The sequence below is a fragment of the Triturus cristatus genome, chromosome 12, assembly GCF_964204655.1.
Source record: "Triturus cristatus chromosome 12, aTriCri1.1, whole genome shotgun sequence".
Lineage (NCBI taxonomy): Eukaryota > Metazoa > Chordata > Amphibia > Caudata > Salamandridae > Triturus > Triturus cristatus.
Window position 1 is genome coordinate 802,338,685 of NC_140595.1, and position 14,108 is coordinate 802,352,792.

The 14,108-nt window shown below is 42.3% G+C and overlaps 1 protein-coding gene and 1 non-coding gene across 6 annotated transcripts in view; one reads left to right on the forward strand and one right to left on the reverse strand.

The window, feature by feature from the left end:
• LOC146782899 (UDP-GlcNAc:betaGal beta-1,3-N-acetylglucosaminyltransferase 9-like) overlaps positions 1–14,108 on the reverse strand; it is a 242,393-nt gene that overhangs the window by 174,650 nt on the left and 53,635 nt on the right. The window lies entirely within an intron of this gene.
• TRNAA-UGC (transfer RNA alanine (anticodon UGC)) lies at positions 13,360–13,431 on the forward strand. Its single transcript has one exon. It is a non-coding gene; the product is annotated as a tRNA-Ala (tRNA).

Here is a 14,108-nt window from a genome sequence, read left to right on the forward strand (position 1 = left end):
TTCTTAAACATTACTCTCAGTGCAGCACACAGGAAATGTTTGGAGAAGTTAAAACATTTCTTTATAATAGTGCCTGCCTCAAAGAGGCATTCATTTTTAAGTGAAGCCCAGTCTGGCTATCTCAGTAAACTGGAATATGTGTCAAAGTACAGGCGCTTGCGTTAAACTGCCGACGTTACACCCAAGTACCACTCCCTTGACACAAAGCAGCACAAAGCTCTATTTACTTAGAGGTGGGCGCCTTTCATGAGTGAAATGCTTTTTGAGCAGGAATGTAAATACCTTTGTAAGACTTCCTGCTACTTTGTGTCACCGTGCCGGCTCAGGGCCACACTATCAGTAAACATGCCTCTTGGTTTCCGTTAAACATTCTCGGCTGTCAAATTACGATATACAGTGTTTTTATGAGCAAAATCAATATGGAAAGAATTTCGACTTTCCCATTTACCAGAATGCCCCTTGGAAGGCGAGGCTGCGGGACAATTGACCGTGCCTTAAAACGTCTTAGTACAGCAGGTGAGTTACAAATGGGTTCTAGCAGTTTCAGTTGCGTTTGGAAACATTATAACTCGCTTGCCGCCTGGCCTGATGAATTGGGATCACCGCCTAAAGTATCGAAGGAAGTAAGAAACCTCGGAATGACCATGGACAACAAGCTGTCGATGAATGCCCAAGTGGACAAACTAGCAAGATCAAGCTTTGTCACTATAAAAACGCTGCAACAAATGTTCCCTCATTTGGGATTTCCACACCAAGTCCAAGCCACCATCTCCCTTGTTCTGTCCAAACTCGATTACACCAATAGCCTCTACCACGGATCACCTTTAACGACCATGAAAAGATTACAACGGATTTAGAACTCTGCTGCCTGACTACTCTTGCATCTCACCTGCCTTGAAAGCCCTGCATTGGTTACCGGTTGGCAGAATATCCACGTTCAAGCTGCTTTGTATCACCCACAAAGTAATGCATGGAGTGGGACCGCTCTTCATCAGGAATAAAATCACCAAACACATACAACAAAGGAGCCTCTGGTCTAAAGGGGCACCTCGCCTCAAAATCCCAAGATACAAGAAAAAAACCATGGGTGGCACATCCTTCTCTGTTCAAGCAGTGAAACTATTGAACTCTTTACCCCCCCCAACATAAAATCCACCGACAACCACCTTATCTTCAGAAAACTACTCAAGAATTAGCTCTTCCCCACATGAGCACCATACGCAAACAGACATTTACAGCATATCCCTCTGTATATAGGCATTTATTTTCACTATAGATATGTACCTATCTTTGTGTATTGCTTTGTGTAAACATGTACAATAATTATCTTGAAAAAAAAAATCATCTTTGGTCTACATGTACTTGCTTCCATTGTGCATCTATGTACCTCCATGTACTTGGATCTGTGTGTCTTTTACTTTTCTCCTGAAAAAGCATATCCAATGCACTACCCTATTTCTCATCCTGTACCTCTATCAATATATTCAATCTACATATGCATCTATATACTTTCAATGTACTTAAGGATCTATAGATTTATCACTTTCTTCTAATTTGGCATTTCCAATGCACTACCCTATTTCCCAGCCTATACTTCTCTCAATAGATCTTCTACCCCAACTTTCTGACTCATCTCAAACTACTTTCTACTACTCTTTGCAATGCACTACCCTATCTCTCACCCTATACATCTACTCTCTCATTTATCCCAAACCCCACACCACTACTATGACCCCCAAAATAACCCTTTCTAGACTCTCTCCTACTCTACCCCTCCTTGCATCATCTGACACCTCTTTTACTATACCGATCCCCAAAACAAGCCTTTCTAAACTCTTCCCTCTGACTCCTCCCCTCCAAAAACCCTTTTTACTCATCCAAAAGCCTCCTCCTACTGCTATGACCTAAATAAATAAAAATAATATATATAATATATTTAAAAAAAAGAAAAATCCTTCACTCTATCCCTCCACCATCCTTTTCAATCAAAATACCGGACTAACATGTTCACTTCTCAAATTCCATATTCCACTATACTAACTCATCACTAATCCTTTATGGGTTTCAGAGTAGCGTGCTACTCACCAATAAAGCGATTCAACACCCGATCAGGGTTACAAGCGCTATATAAATGCAAACCTTTTGTTCCCTTTTCTTCCCCTCCCCAACCCTTCTCAATCCAAATAACTGACTAACATATCCACCACTCAAATTAATTTCATGTTTCACCATACTAATTCAACACTAATCCTTATGGGTTGCGGAGTAGCGTGCTACTCGTCAGAAAAGTGCTTCAACACCCATCAAGGATAACAGGTGCTATATGGATGAAAACCTTTCTTCCCCTTCTATCCGGCCGCTATCCTGCTCACTCCAAATAACGGACTAATATCCACCACTCAAATTACTTTCATATTTCGCCATACTAATTCACCACTAATCCTTTATGGGTTTCCGGAGTAGCATGCTTCAACACCTCATCAGGGGTAACAAGTACTAAATACAAACCTTTTTTCCTCTTTTATCCTTCTGCTATTCTTCCGAATCGAAATAACGGACTAACCTATCCACCACTTAAAAGTTACTTGCATGTTTCACTATACTAACTCAACACTAATCCTCTATGGGTCCCGGAGTAGCGTGCTACTCGCCAAAAAAAGCACTTCAACGCCTCGTCAGGGGTAGTAAGCGCTATACAAATGCAATTACATATGGAGTTTGAGACAAGCTGTGAATTGCTAGCATGAAATTCCATTTGTTTCAGTAGCACCTTGGGACTAGTTATTGGTGTCCAATGGCGTCTCCTGGCATTTTACTTTAACTCACAAGGTTTTCTTTTCCTTCTTTTACACATTAGGGCCAATGAGCAAAACAAATCTGCTTCAACCAAATCCAGTGTAAATCATTTGGAACTGGGAAAGTTACCAATTCTTCCCAATTTTCAGATACAATGCTTTGTGTCAGACTCGTGTCCCCGGCTCCGAAGACACAGGGCAGTCTTTGGCCACCTGTTCATCCCTTGCAACAGTGACCTGGGCAATGAGGCTACCAAGGTACCCGAGTGTGGTGATACTGCCAGCTCCTCACTTAGCCCGTTTCACACCCACTCAGGACTGGTTCTTAGGATTGGTGGATACTGCAACTCTAGGTGCTGTTTAATGTTGTATCACACCATCAGTGCATTAACAGTCGTGAACCCGAAAGATTTCCTTGTAATCCCAAAACTAAAAATAAAAAAAAAAAAAAAAAAAATTAAAAAAAAAAAGGTGCCTTCGAAGGGATGGCTCATGGCTTGAGTGACATGGAGACCGAGGCTCTTCCTGTTGTGTCTGATGAGAAGATCTCCATAGTTTAACGGTCCATTGTGGACTCTACCTGGGCAGACACTCGTAACCCGAGGTTGTCCCCAAGACATGGTAGAGAAACATGACCATCTCCACAGTGTAACTGTCCATCCTGGATACCACCTAGGCAGACACTCGTATCCCAATGCTCGCACTATCGGATGGTCGAGGGAACATGACCAGCTAGAATGGTGGGTGGCGCCATAGGTGGGCGCACCCAGAACTCCCAAAATTCACATGTTGATGTAGAATTAGCTAATCCACTCCAGGTTTTTTGCTACGTGTGGTCCTAATAATCCCATTTCAAATTCAGGAGTGCTAGGGCCATAATGTAAAGAAAAACCTGGACCAGCTTAACTTAGCTACTCACTGGACTTGCGAAACGCACAACCTCTGTGCAACTTAGAAAAAGTGAGGTGTCCTGGGAATCTGTTGCACTTTTAGGAGGGGAGTCAAGTGTACTGGGGCAGGGGTGAGTGGGTGGGAGGGGGGGGGGCGTCCTGCTAGATCACTGCCATGATTTCCACAATCAACCCCCAGGGATTGCCAGTGTTTGGACAAACTGCAAGTGTTCCCCCACCACCTTTTGTGTGTTTGATGTACTGCCCTAAGAGCGCCAGGTATGCAGACACATGGGTTCCAGGCTCACGGTGCCACTAGAATCAAGCTACACCAATTTGACGAGCCCCAATCAGGGCTAAACTAGTCCTGGGCTACTTGTCTTCTGGTTCAGGGAGGACCTGGCTTGGTAGTTCAGGGTGGAACGTTTCAATTGGAGCAGGGTCAAGACTGATTGCATATGACTGGTTCCAAGCTGAGGTGGCATGTTGGACAAAAGAACAATGGGTTGGAGTGATACCCCGAGCGATTGCCAGTGGCTAGACTTTTTGCAAGTACCTCCTATCACCTATTTGCGTTTGAATATTTCCTAAACAGGTCTCAATTACGAGTGGCAGATCAAATTGCAAGCCTGTGCAAACCATTGCTTGCATGGGTGTCGCAGCTTGGAGAAGCTATTAAAATAAGTACTAAAGCCTGTAGGTTATGTTCCATTTTTGAGCGGTGTTATTTGTTGCATCAGCCATAGTGGGTAGCAACCCCCTCCACCTCAGCGTTAGTCTGATAAAGAGGAAGTACCCCATGGGACAATGAAGGGGAGCCCAGGCCGGCGGGCGCAGTTTGCCATGTAGAGTGGAGGGCTCATAGGCCCCCCTGAGGATAATGGACCAGGAAGGGGTGCTGCTCTCCCCAGGGGAGTCAGAATTCCTAGAGTCTAGGACTAGGACAGATCTGTTTATTTCTTGTTTTTCAAAGTTTCCTAATCAATAACGGTCCTTCAATCACATGAGGTTTATATATTCTTTCCTCCTGGTTGAGGAATTACCAGGTAATTAGATTGTTTTTTTGTATTTGTGATCCTCCGTACTCGAGAGCCACTGTGCAAAGTGGCACAAAGCTAGGACATTTAGCTGGGAGAGACCGGTCCACGCGTCCCATTGCACCAGAGAGGTGCTCAAGACGGTTAAAGGAGCCAACATCCCGCCAGAAGGGCGAGAAGAAAGGGGTGTTAGGTGAACCAGCCAGTTATTATCAGATTTTAAACGCAAGACCCGTTAGAAGAGGGAGAGATGCTGTAATGTGTCTTTGGTACATGGTCTAAAGTGCCTGCTTAAGTGAGGAGAAACAAAGCGGTGCCTGTAGAAGTAAGGGCCGATGGTTCCTGGACCAGGAGAGGAAGGGGTGATCCAGAGCTTTAAGTGGGTCGGGTCCCAGTGGGTCTCAGGACCGGCAGTAATTAAAAACAGACATTGAAAAGGGTCCCTATATTCATGTCTTTAACTTTACTGGCAAACACGGACCGAATCCTGAACAATGAATGCAATAAACGTTAACGCGTTCCATATCCGCGATTTAGTTCCTGTTTCTATTTCGCATTTTACTTAATCTTGCATTCCCCTTAGCGGAGGAGCCGCCGCGGCTTAATGCAGAGGCTGAATAGCACTAGTTCTTTTTTCCGGCATCTGCCCATGCCGGGTAGGGCTGCGCACCTGCTGCGGATGACGGCCACTCCTGCTATTCTTACGGTTAGGTCTCTATGTCCCCTGAGGGTGGAGGATTATTAGCACATGCACTTTAAATGGATGACACACCATGCTGCGTCGGAAAGACAGGAAATTAGGCCACCTAAGTAGCTTGTTTTGACATATATGGTCTTAAATTCCATGTTCATAGTGTTCGAATGGGGGGGCCTGGCTTTGGCGCAACCTAAAATGGCCGCCTAGCGGGGTATCTCTGACGTACCGCGGAACGGTAAGTGGCATTTCGGACGCTGATTTTTCCAGGAGGTTCGAGATTGCAGGAGAATGAACAGTGATGCTGCCGTGCTGTTTTTGCAGCGAGTTTCCTTTACTGTTTTTACTGATCCAGAGTGCTCCTCCACAACAGCTGCCATTTTATATCTGGTTTCCTGCTGACAGAGTTTAACTGCCTGCAATGCTCTTTGGGGAGCGCCTGAAGTAATGTTGCTTTCAGCAGACTTTTACATTTATTTTTGATAATGAAGGCTTTGTTGTGACTGACTTTCTGGAGCCTCAGGGGAGTTGCCCTTTATTTTGAAGAGAATATTTAATGTTGCAATGCTTTATGTAATGTGCCCTTACTTGTCCTTTATAACACTGCTCTAAGGCTAGAAATGTTTGTACTGTTATTGTTCTGATATTTTGGCACATGAGCAGTTTTTAGGTCTCGGCTAGCGAAGGCTGCGCTTGCGCAGTCTCGCTCGCGAGAGAGAATGACTTGGAGAAGAGGGGCTTGAACCCGCCCCTCTTCTCCCCTGTTCTCCATTGGCTGGCCTCTTGAATGCTGGCCAGCCATTGGAGAAGAGGTCCGTCACTCCTAACAGGCCCCGTCCTTTTCAGATTCGGGGCGTGTTTTTTTCAACTTTTCAAATTATCTCCTCCAGCCAATGGCAAGAGGAGAGAAAAGCAAAACACGCCCCCGAATCCGGAAACGCCGCGGCCTTTCTCCGAGGCATTTCTGCTTCGCCTCGGAGAAAGGCAGTGGTGTGTCATCCCCGTCCACTTTATTTCTGCTAATGAAGGTTTTGTTGTGACTGACTTTCTGGAGCCTCAGGGGAGTTGCCCTTTATTTTAAAGGGAATATTTAATGTTGCAATGCTTTATATAATATTGCCTTGCTTGTCTTTTATAACACTGCTCTAAGGCTATACATGTTTGTATTGTTCTTGTTCTGATATTTTGGCTCATGAGCAGTTTTTATCTTGCCTGCTGGTGAGCATTAGGAGTTACTTTCTACTAAATCTTCCTCATCTGAATAAGTGTATAAATATTACTTCAGTGGGAAATACTGGCATACTGTAGTTCTCATTTCTATGAGAAAATTACGGAAGCCACATTTTGTTTTTCTTTCCTAAGGCTCACTCCTCTGCTGGATTAAGTGCTGAATCTGCTGTCTCTGCTTCAAAGGTGGTACCAATTGATTCTCTGCAATCTCCTTGTGAGATGGCAAATTCTGTGGTGCCTCATGCGGTCTCCCTGCAACCCTCCACACAAAGATCAATCTCCTTCCTCAGTTTCTAAGTGGCCAAAACAAGATCCTACTTCACCCGAGAAGTCCATGCAGGCCCGCAAAGCCCATTGGGCTCAAAGGGCTTCAGCCCCCCTGCCGTGTGTGTGTCAGCCTGACAGACAGCTTCCCGGGCACACACACAGCCGCAACAGAGTACTTCACAGGTCTTTAAAAGACCATTTACTTGATAATGAGGCTTTGTTGTGTTTTCACCCCTTCTGAGAGCCCCTGCATCTCCACTCTGCATATTTCTGGAAGAATCAGCCCCCTCCCTGAACTTTTTAGTGCCCCCCCCATATGTGCCTCTAGTTGCGCCTCTGAGTCCATGTCTCCTATTTCACTAGAACTATTGCTGGAAGAGATTCGTGCATTCTGACCTTTCATGGAAGAGACTAATAACAGGATGCAACGCTTGGATGACAAATGGCCAACGATGGAGGAACATGCATCTTTGGTAGAACAACAGATTGTGGACCTTTGCGAGGAAACAAATAAAATCAACTGTCTAGAGAAGGAGGCTTTTTGACAAACACCCAGAGGATTTGGAAAACAGGAACAGGTGATATAATCTCTGCATTTATGGCCTTCCGGAGGCATTGGAAGGGAATGATCCCATGTCCTTTTTCACCTTCCTCCTTCCAAAATTGTAAGTTATACTTTCCTCTACTGTACTGAGCATTCAAAGAGTGCACAAGATAGGTCCTCGTCCTGCATGGTCATAGTCTCCAGTCAAACCAAGTGTGTCATTCTTCTTTTGAAGTTTACTGACCTGTTGACCGTTCTTTCTGCAGCTAAAGCCAAGTATCAAGTCACTTGGTTGGGCCACAGTTTTCCTTTCTCAAGATGTTTCTGATGCAACTGCAGTCAGAAGGAAGGAATTCCTTAATCTTCACACTCCTCTCCATTCTCTTGGTGCCAGATATGGTCTTTTTCAGCCCTGTATTTTTAAGGTGACATTCCAGAATAACACTACAACATTTGAGGAGCCAGCTGAACTTAAAAAGTTCATACAATCTCATACTTTCGTTACTATGGATAGAGGTGGTCCCTCTAATGGTTGATGATTTTCTCTTTTCAGGTTTTTTCTGACAGTTCAATAAGGCTTCCCTATAAGTATTAATATGTATCATGTGTAATTTTTTGGAAATGCTCTAATATGTTATATTGTTTGTTCTAAATTGTTATCCTTGTCCTTTTTTTATAGATTAATTGTGTATGTTTTCTTTGTGTAGTCCTATTTTGTAAGTGTGTATGGTCCGGGGTGGTGTGGATCCCTTCACTTCTGGGTGTGTCACCACCCCGTTTTTCTCCTATTGTTATTTATTCAGATATGGCATTACAGTCATCCTTTTTGGATATGAACTGTCTTTTCTTTCTGCTTTTCATCTTTTCTTGTTACATTCTTTTTCTGCCTCTCATGATTTTCTTCATTCTTTATCGCTCACTTTTTTCCTTTTATTTCCTCTATTATCTTTTTTATTTTCTTTCTCCCTCATTTTTTCCTTTTTATCTCTCTATATTGATGGTGTTAGTCTTTAGTAGTTTTAGCGTTCTCAATTTTTTTTATCCTTGATTCACCTTTTATAATTTCGAGTCATTTCATGGAATATTAAGGGGTCTCTTAATCTGGTTAAACGACTGAGAATATTATCGCATTTAGGTAAAAATAATTCTGACCTTGTTCTTCTACGAGAAACCCATTCAACTCAATCTGAAGCACTGAATTGTAAACGAAACTGGGTTGGACATGCGTTTGTTTCTCCTTCAGTGACTAAAAAGAAATGCGGTTGTGGTATTGCATAATAAATCTCTTAATCTTACTGTGGTTTTGCAAGAAACAGATGATGCCGGTAGATAGGTTAATAATAATGTTCTTGTAGAGAACATACCTCTAACTATGTTATGATGCATACTTTATCTTAGGAGGAGAGTGTAACCAAATCTTAGATTCTTTTTTGGATAGACAGTCAGTTCAATTTGTGTCACTTAAAATGTATAAACAGTTTCACTCTGCCATTTCTAAAAGTTAATCGGTAGATTCCTTGAGATTGTCTAAGTCTACTGTTAGTAATTATACCTTTCATTCTGCCACTTATGGTACACTTTCACGACTAGACCCCACTTTTCTCTCAAAATCTCTCTCACAATGTCTTGTGCAATCCTACATTACTCTAATTGTACTTTCTGATCATGCCACGGTTGTCACTGACTTGGATTAGGTTCCCCCTAGACCTCTGTCACATAGATGGGGATTCAATAATTTTTTACTTCAGGATGCTCAATTTTCTAGTTCTTTTATTTCTTTTGCTTCAGAGTTTTTTCTTTTAATGATAATTAGGAGATTTCACCTGCTTTATTGTGGGACACGTTTAAAGCATCTGCGAGAGACTATTTTAAATTACATCTCTAAGAAAAACAATAGAGCTCAAGAACATAATGCATTATCCCCATCAATCAAAACTTTAGAGCAGCAGTACTTCTCTTCAATATGGTCTTCCGATTTGCATAATTTGTTACAGGCTAAATTGCGGTTCAATGCTACCTCTACCGAGGAAGCCAACCATATACTCCCGAGGAAAGTCCTAATATAATCCAGAAGTAGTGCCCCATTCTTCCACAATTGCAGAATGTTTGGGTCAGGCTTCTCATATTACTCCCCCCGACCTGGATTTTGATTCTTTAGAGGGTGGTCTTACTTCTGCTGAATTGTCTGGAGCATTACAATCATTAAAATTAGGGACAACACCAGGCCCTGATGGGTTCACAGTGGAATTTTATCTACATTTCTCTCATCATCTTCTTCCCCATCTATATTGGTTATTGAAACATTTTATTGATTCCTCTACCACCTCAGGTTCTTTTCAGGAAGCAATTTGTCTTATACGTCTATTCCCAAGAATGTAAAAATTATAGACCAATCTCCTCTTTACATGTGAATTATAAAATATTTGCTAAACTTATGGAGTCGTTTTTCCCTTATTTTATTTGGAAAGACCAATCTGGTTTTAATAAAGGTAGACTTATCAGATAATGCTAGTTTGTTTCTCAATGCGCTTAGTAAATCTCCTACTTTTAAAGCTGGTCTTGCAGCCATAACCATTGATGCTTAGAAAGCGTTTGATAGCATAAGCTGGGAGTTTATGCTTCAAACATTAAAATATTTATAAAAAACAAGAGCAACCCATATGTCCCTGTGAACTGGGTATTACTGTTAAGTAAGAAAAATGTTCACAAGGAACTTATTCAGAATAGTACATTTATAATATGGAGTAGAAATTGTACTCCCAGCTGAGTTAATCAAAAAGCAAAAAGAAAATTTTCAGGATTATTTCACTTTGCCAAAGAAAACAATTACTTAGTAAGCCTGGAGAGCTTATTTACTTCAGCCGAAGTAAATACAATTTATTACACAAATCACAATTGTATCACAAGCATTTTATATTTTTCAGGCACATAAGAAAAATGGTGAAAAAGTGAGAAAAGATATAATAGAACCCAGTGAGGTGATCATAGCCTACAGAGTGAACATAGTGTTTAATAGGTCTTAAAAAACAATGAGAGGCATATAAGGGTGTAACGAATCTTTTTTGCTCTCCCTTTGTTACACCCTTATATGCCTCTCATTGTTTTTTAAGACCTATTAAACACTATGTTCACTCTGTAGGCTATGATCACCTCACTGGGTTCTATTATATCTTTTCTCACCTTTTCACCATTTTTCTTATGTGCCTGAAAAATATAAAATGCTTGTGATACAATTGTGATTTGTGTAATAAATTGTATTTACTTCGGCTGAAGTAAATAAGCTCTCCAGGCTTACTAAGTAATTGTTTTCTTTGGCAAAGTGAAATAATCCTGAAAAAATTTTCTTTTTGCTTTTTGATTAAATCAGCTGGGAGTATAATTTCTACTCCATATTATAAATGTACTATTCTGAATAAGTTCCTTGTGAACATTCTTACATTAAAATGGCATGGATTTGGTCCTAACTTTATAGCACTTATTTCTCTTTTATATTGTGCTCCTTGTGCATCAGTACTGGTCAATGGTAGAGATTCTTTCTATTTCTCGCTTCATAGAGGAGTTGGACAAGGGTGTCCACTTTCTTCCTATGATTTGTTTTAGCGATTGAACCCGCTCTTTCTCGCATTTGTAATAATTCTTCTATTTCTGGTTTTCCTTACGGAGGTTTTCATTTAAAATTTTCTCATTATGCAGAAGGTATTCTTTTGTTTACTTCCTCTCCTAATAGTTTCCTGCCACCGCTTTTGCAGGACATTTCTTTATTTTCGCAGGTATCAGGATATAAAATCAAGAAAAAACAGAAATACTTCCACTCAATTATAATTTTAATCACTCTTCTAATCTTACAGGGTATACACGGTCAACTACTGCCAAGATTAAGTGTTTAGGACTTTGGTTTACCAGTTCTATGCCGTATACCATCAAAATTAACTTTATAGAATTAAATACTAAAATAGAGAGTTTTCTATCTTCTTGGAATCTTTTATTTTTAGCTTGGTGAACCACTTAGGCTCTATTAAAATGATGGTCTCTCCTCTTTTGCTGTATCTTCTTTTTATGTTACCAGACCATATTCCAAAATGTTTATTTAAGTTAACTATCTTCTTATTAGATTTTTGTGGAATAATATAAAGCCAAGAATAGCTTTAGTTATGTTACAGAGATCCAAATTAGGTGTGAATTTTCCGAATTTCTATCATTATCAAATAGCTTTTGCCCTGCATCAAGCAGCACTCTGGCCTTCTGAGCGGTCTGCATCCTTCTCTCCATTGTGGCTAGAGCTTGGAAAAGCCTTTTGATTTCCCTTTACTTTGAAAGAGGTACTAGCTTTTTCCTCTACAAAGTTGCTTCTTCACTCTATTTTACAAAAACAGTTTCATGGATCACATCTATGTTTCTCCCTATTACTTTGACTTCCTCTCCATTTCTGAAAATGCCATTTTGGTATAACTCTTTGATTAAACTTAACAACCGTCCTCTTTCTTTGGTGTACTTGAAAGGATAGGGGCCTTGTGTGGGTATCTCAACTTTTCATAATAATTCTTCCATCTCTTTTCCTAAATTTTGTCTCGATTATAATTATCCCAATTCTTTTTATCCTCGTTTTTAGGTCTCGGCTAGCGAAGGCTGCGCTTGCGAGATTTAATGACTTGGAGAAGAGGGGCTTGCACCCGCCCCTCTTCTCCACTCTTCTCCATTGGCTGGCCTATTGAATGCTGGCCAGCCATTGGAGAAGATGTCCGTCATTCCGATTAGGCCCCGTCCTTCTCGGATCGGGGGCGTGTTTTTTGCAAGAAGTCTAATTATCTCCTCCAGTCAATGGCAAGAGGAGAACACGCCCCCGAATCCGAAATGGCCGCTGCCTTTCTCCGAGGCATTTCTGTTTCGCCTCGGAGAAAGGCGGTGGTGTGCTCCTTTCCTATTGGGCTTCTTTACGTTAGCTGTTAAATGCACTGAAGCCAAGTTCCCTCAGTGACATGAAACTCTTGAACGTATTTTACCTGGCTACGTATGTTTTTGGGGGTAATCTGCAAATGTAGTGATTCCGTCCCACACTCTCCTCTGCAAACAACTTATCGTCGCTCTATCAAATCCTCTGCTAGCTGCACCTTCCACGCAGTGAGAACAGGAAGGAGATTTGTCTCCTCTCGGCATCCTTATGCCCCGCGGCCGTAATGTAACTCTATCCTAGCATTCATACCCCGTTCACCCTGCTACCAGGGGCTTAGGCGTAGCTTTCGATGGTGCAGCGGGTGCAGTGACACAGCAGCCCCAGGCCGCGAGGGGCTCGTTTAACCCCAATTCGAGACAATGTGTGTTTTTTACTACGAAATCAGGTGACAAGTACATATGTCAGGTCCTACGATTCTACTGCTTACTTCAGGCCTTTAACCTTGCACGCGCAGCTGCGCAGTGAACCGATGAATATCCTGCGCGCGGGAGATCCTATAGTTTCTCATGAGCCCCCCGGTAACGTGTCTGTGGCAGTTTGAATTTCCTTTCCGGGCAGGTTGTGGTTAGGCGGTTGTGGGACTCTGAGAGGAGGGCGGGAGCTGGCGGGGCAGAAGCGGGTTGCTGACACTGGAGGAGTAACGGGGATGTGTAGCTTTTCCTCTAACACGGCTAGCAGTCGCCGTCACCCCAATGTGGAGAGAGGTGTCTACAAAGCCTAGACTGGCCGCAGTGTCCAGCGCCGCATGGATGGTAAAGAAGGGACATTGTGTACAGAAGCGCTGCAGTGAACCAGCGCCCGTGAGCATCAGAGACATACAGTGTGATCCTGGGCAAGAACTGGACGTGAAATCATGAAAAACATACAACCGATCCGTATTAGTGAACGAAGTTACATATATACATCACTTTTTCCTATATAAAATCGTAAAGGAAGTATGTCTTCATGTCAGGGGATGTAGCTCAGTGGTAGAGCGCATGCTTTGCATGTATGAGGCCCCGGGTTCAATCCCCGGCATCTCCAGTTGGATTTCTTTTTATTAATATGGATTTTAGAATACATATACTTATTCTTTATGTTTACCCACTGGAAAATGTGACGTCGTCTTTCAATGTCTGTGCGAGAAGTGCAAGCAGTGACGTCCTACAACACCACTCGAATGCTTTGAATATTTGTTCCGTGATGATTTATAGCATAGCGAAAAGTGTCCCTGACTAGATTACAAACACACTGCTCATGTTTGGTACGGGATTATGGTACGCACTTCATTTGTAAAGCGCCACAATGCTGCTGTCTCCGCCCCCGCTATTAAGTGACATCTCCTGGTGTCCTCCTCGCCTGAACGGCATTATAAACTAGGAAGGAGGAGTGGACGTGAGATTTAAGGGGCATGACAAATGGTGGGGCTGTAAAAAAGGGGCGTGACTAACCGCGTGGCGTAAACACCTAAACTACATTTCTGCGATTCCGATAGGGTGCCCCAACCTGTATTTTGGCTCCTCCCCAAGCTTCTGTTATTGCATCAAAATATATAAAACAACAATTGTTCTACAGCTAAATCCAGCCCGGACTATTGGATTTGTCAATGGCGGCCAAACATTTAAGATAATGAGTAACAGCAATGACCGCGCTCGCCCACGGCTGTTCTGCCGCCGTGTTGCCGAAACTGATCACTGCGTCCCCAAGAAGCAGCAGCTGCC